Raw genomic sequence first — 5,347 nt, 5'->3', positions numbered from 1 at the left:
GCAGATGGCCTTAAGTACCATGCTGGCGCCAAGGGTCATATTTTCATTATTTATTAAACATTTTACTTGCTCACAGCCTAAGTCCCTGTAACTCAATTCTCACATTGTGCATGCCTTGGGTCAGAAACCTCTTCATTAGGCCTAGCCCTGAGGTTAGAACAAATGCCATTTTTCACTTATGAGGCTGAAGCTACTGACCCATCATCAAAATATCTGGTGCCTAGTAACCATTCAATGAATGTCTGTCAAATGAAATAGTGAGTTAAAGAAAGTAGTGCCCAGGCTTCAGTTTAACTTGTAAATAACAGTAATGGTTGTGCACCATTTTGAACACAGCCTCTTACTACTTTCATAATGGAGAAGGACATTAATGTGTTCTGAGCATTTATTAACGTCCTGAGTACTTTGTGAATGTTTGTCTCATTTAATCCTCACAGCAAGTTCAAGGTTGGAGTTGTATTGTCCCATTTTGTAGGCAAGAAAACTGAGGCTGAGATTCCTGAAATTGTACAGCTGATAAATGGCAGAGCCAGGACTGGAACTTTTTTTTTTCTTTTTTTTGCGGTACGCGGGCCTCTCACTGTCGTGGCCTCTCCCGTTGCGGAGCACAGCCTCCGGATGCACAGCCTACGGACGCACAGGCTCAGTGGCCATGGCTCACGGGCCCAGCCGCTCCGCGGCATGTGGGATCTTCCCGGACCGGGGCACGAACCCGTGTTCCCTGCATAAGCAGGCGGACTCTCAACCACTACGCCACCAGGGAAGCTCTGGAACGTAATTCTTATCCTACTTTCCCTGCTGTCTAATACTGGACTTAGTATGGAGGCAAAATGGCTCCTCAGAACTGGGGTTCAGACTTTGGCCCTGAAACAGGTTGATAGTCAATAATCATAGGTCTGTGCTCGCTTCGGCAGCACATATACTAAAATTGGAACGATACAGAGAAGATTAGCATGGCCCCTGCACAAGGATGACACACAAATTCGTGAAGCGTTCCATATTTAAAAAAAAAAAAAAAAGAATCATAGGTCCTACCTTGAAATAACAGACAGAGACAACTGATTATGGCAGATAAATGGAGAAATGAGTAAAACCATACTTTTAAAATCAAATATTTTATACATATAAAATAATTTATGGATATGTCATATACAAAATATGAATAAAAATAGGTAAGTTATAAAGAATATAATAAAATAAACACATATGTGCCCATCACCCATGTATATAAAATTTCTTCATATGTATGTAATATATATATAAAGAATCTCTTTATCCAGAAATTACCGTCTTAAATTTTTTATTTTCGCCTTGCTTTTCTGTATGGTTTTATTACATGTCTATGTATATGCATGTGCAAAATATTTTTTTAACTTTATATATAAGGTATTATACTTCAAGTATTCTTCTGCAACTTGCTTTTTTAAAATTTAACGTTATGTTCCCGGATTTATCCATTTTGTCACATAGAGCTGTGGTTCATTCATTTTTACTGATGTATAGTATTCTATTGTATGAACATACCTTAATCTATTCTTTCTGTCAGTGGGCATTTGGATTGTTCCCCGTTTTTGACCATCACAAATAGTGCTATCATGAACATCCTTGTACATATCTCCTGAGCATTATGTTACTACCTAGAAGTAAATTTTTGAGTCACAGAGTATACACATGTTCTCCTTGATAAGGCAATGACAAATTGTTTTCTAAAGAGTTTAGACCAGTTTACACTGGTATCAGCAATAGCTAAGTATTTATATATCCTCTCAACATTTGATATTGTTATACTTTTTCATGTTTGCTGGTCTGGTAGGTGGAAAGTGGTGTCTATTAGTTTTTATTTGTAGTTCCTACAGAATTTATTTGGTTGAGCATCTTTTCATGTGTTTATTGGCTTTTATGATTTCCTTATCTATGAAGTAAATACAGTTCATATCTGTCTTTTTTTTTTTGCAGTACACGGGCCTCTCACTGCTGTGGCCTCTCCCGTTGCGGAGCACAGGCTCCGGACGCGCAGGCTTAGCGGCCATGGCTCACGGGCCCAGCCGCTTCGCGGCATGTGGGATCTTCCCGGACTGGGGCACAAACCCATGTCCCCTGCGTCTGCTAGCGGACTCTCAATCACTGTGCCACCAGGGAAGCCCTCTCAACCCTTTTATACTGACATGTGGATGAGGAATTGGAGATACATGAGTAGTGCCAAGATAAATGAATGAGTGGAAGAAGAGAAGACAACATGTTTGAAAGGCCAGAAATCAACAAGAATATGGTGTGTTTGAGAAACCAACAGAAATTCCATGCAATATGATGCTAAAATGCAAGCTTTGACTTTAAGGTAAGAGAGATCTGAAATTGAAGCAGGTTCTACAACATACCACTCTATAGTAATTTCAAATTAAACATCCAGAAACTGGTTATTTGACTCCTGAATTCCAAATGAGGGAATGATTTGTGGAGATGATTTTTTGGAGAGAGAGTTATTTCCTCCAACCTCTCCAAGGGGGATGGGAATGCGGTGCTCCCTTTCATCTTGAGATTAGAGAGGACTTCCCTTGGACCAGTAGGAGAATTTAATATGTACCCTGAGGAGTTTAGGGGGCGTGGTGGACTGATGTCAACTCGTGCTTTAAAAACTGGAGTCATCTGCAGTTACAGAGCCAGAAGAGAGGTCAGCAGGCAGCAGCTAGACTTCTACATTTGGTGAGGCATCTTTAGACAATATGAGCCAGGGAAGAAGTTTAATCCTTTCCTTACCACTCCTCTCTTCCCTTGCTTCAACCCACTGGTGGAATCAGAAACCAGGTTTAGCACATTGGAGGGGGGTGGGAGAGGTGGGAGCACCATGTGGGGAAAATGAGAAGAGACTACGACCCACCCTCTTCCGCAAGCAACCAGCTCACTTTGGGCTCCAGCATGGGGGAGGGGCACAATTCAATTTTAAATCAACTTTGAGTGTTTTCAGTGTCACATGGGACTTGTTGTTTTGAAATATTGAACTGAGAATGTATTGACATTGGAAGTGACCATAATATTTTCTATTACCCAGTAGGGAACCAAAAAGGCACTGCAACTGCTGGTGTTTTCATCTAAGTGTGAGAGAAGAAACAGTCACATGAAAGGTTAAAGGGACAGTGGGAGACATATTGTTTCTTCATGATGTTCTGATTTTCAAAAATGATATAACTAGAGAGCAGCAAGAGAAGAGATTGTAAAGAAGGTGGCAAGGACCAGATCTGAAGCAGAATGAATCACAGGAGGATTTGGGACTTTCCCATAAAAGCCCTAGAAAGCCATTGAAGAGTTCTAGGTAGGGAAAATCTGTGATCAAAACAGTGCTTTTTGAAAAATCCCTCTAGTTTCAGAGTAAATGATGTCTTAAAGGGCAGCAGGGGCAGGGGTCACCCAGAGGAGGCCATGGTTTAGGAAAAAATATGTGGTGGTTTGGTCTAGATTAGTGGCAGTGAGAATAAAAGAAATGGAAGTTTGTGGGAGAAGTAATGAGCTTGAGATTAATTGGTGATGGACCTGATGTGGGAAGTCAAGAATGGCCTCTGCGTTTCTGATCTGAGCCACTAAGTTATCAGCAGCGCTATTTCCAGAAACTAGGAATTCTTTTGATCCTTTACTCTTTTGGGAGGTATACAGGGGCAGACAATAGTGTCTCTATCTCACTGATGTGGTGACTAATATTCAAGAAAACCATGTAATTTGCTGAAGTCCACATAACTCATTACATGCTGAGAGCTGTTGCTGGCTTCTTGCGGCTTCTACTTAAGATGACAATACTTGAACTAGTTCTTTTTCTTTTTTAATATAAATTTATTTATTTATTTATATTTTATTTTTGGCTGCGTTGGGTCTTCATTGCTGCCCACGGGCTTTCTCTAGTTGCAGTGAGCTGGGGCTACTCTTCGTTGGGGTGCGCAGGCTACTCAGTGCGGTGGCTTCTCTTGTTGCGGAGCACAGGCTCTAGGCACGCGGGCTGCAGTAGTTGTGGCACGCGGGCTCAGTAGTTGTGGCTCACGGGCTTAGTTGCTCCGTGGCATGTGAGATCTTCCTGGACCAGGGCTTGAACCCGTGTCCCCTGCATTGGCAGGTGGATTCTTAACCACTGCGCCACCAGGGAAGTCCAAACTTGTTCTTTTTGATTGCATTTAGAAACAAATGCCCCACCATAGGTGAAGTTAAGAGTGTAATTTAAAGGAAGAGAGAAAGAAACTGAATTCTGATAGAGTCCTCAAGCTTAAAACATTTATACATTCAGCAATTTCAGCAAAACATAATTATGCTTCTTAGAATCATGGAACCATTTCATGAAACCCTGGATTTTAATATAGTTGAGAAAACTCTGAACTGGCCTAGGTAACATTTGGTTCTCTTCCAGCCACACCATTCTGCAATTTATCTTTTAGAGCATTATCTCTTAAACCTTAAGTGCATACGAATCACTTCAGGATCTTGTTACAATGCCAATTCTGCTTTAGTAGGTTTCGGGTGGGGCTCAAGATTCTGCATTTTTCACAACCTCCCAGGAGATGCCCACACTGCTGGTCTGACTTTTGAAAAGGCAAGGTTTTATTTTAGATGAGCCCAGAACTTCTCGAAGCTGATGTGGACACTGAAAGAGATCAGAGGGAAAGGACTGAAAGGAATCCCAGAAATGTAATTATGTTGGGGATAAACAGATCTAACCCTTGCAAAATGGTGAAGCAGACAAACTTTGCCAGGCCTATTTCCCCACTTTTCAAATTCCTTTCCTCATTCAGCACCTGCCTGCGCCTTAGTCCATCTTTCTACAGATTAACTCACTAATCTTTGCCTAGGGGCAGACTGGAAGGTGTTTTTTCCTGTTACCCGTCCCAGGAAGCTGTATTTTCCACTGCACTTTCAAATTTCTAGACCCAAAGGATAATTAACTTTATTATGTAGAATGAGAGGTGATACTTTGATATTTGGGGGAAGGGGTCCCTGCTCAGCCCTCCTTCAAAGCTGATGTAGACCGATCCTGGAGAAGGGAAGAGACCACCAGTTCAAATGGCTTGTCTTATAGGGAATATTTTATCCTGCTTAATTTCCCCTGCCTCCTAGAAATCAATCTTTAAGATATGCCAAGTATTAAAAAGGAGAGAATTTTTCTCCAAAGAATATCTGTTGGCAACTCTGCCTATGCTTTCCTTAGGCAGAAGTGATGTGGAGGGTAGGGACATTGTTGAACTCTCAGTAAGTTAAGGGATAAACAGGTGGAGATGGATTGGATTAGACTGAATTGTTCCAATTAATCATGCTGAATTTAGAGCCAAGAGATGATAGGTTCTGCTCTGGGTTTGGCCATTTACTGTGACCTCGG

The 5,347-nt window shown here is 41.5% G+C and overlaps 1 non-coding gene across 1 annotated transcript; it reads left to right on the top strand.

Moving 5' to 3' along the window:
• Positions 1-898: 898 nt before the first annotated feature.
• On the top strand, positions 899-1,005 carry LOC114884881. Its single transcript, XR_003790942.1, has one exon. It is a non-coding gene; the product is annotated as a U6 spliceosomal RNA (small nuclear RNA).
• Positions 1,006-5,347: the final 4,342 nt, after the last annotated feature.

Source organism: Monodon monoceros, unplaced genomic scaffold (assembly GCF_005190385.1).
Source record: "Monodon monoceros isolate NGI ecotype Baffin Bay Population unplaced genomic scaffold, NGI_Narwhal_1 Super_Scaffold_5, whole genome shotgun sequence".
Classification (NCBI taxonomy): Eukaryota; Metazoa; Chordata; class Mammalia; order Artiodactyla; family Monodontidae; genus Monodon; species Monodon monoceros.
The sequence above is the reverse complement of the archived record's forward strand: the minus strand, read 5'-3'. Positions and strand labels throughout refer to the sequence as shown.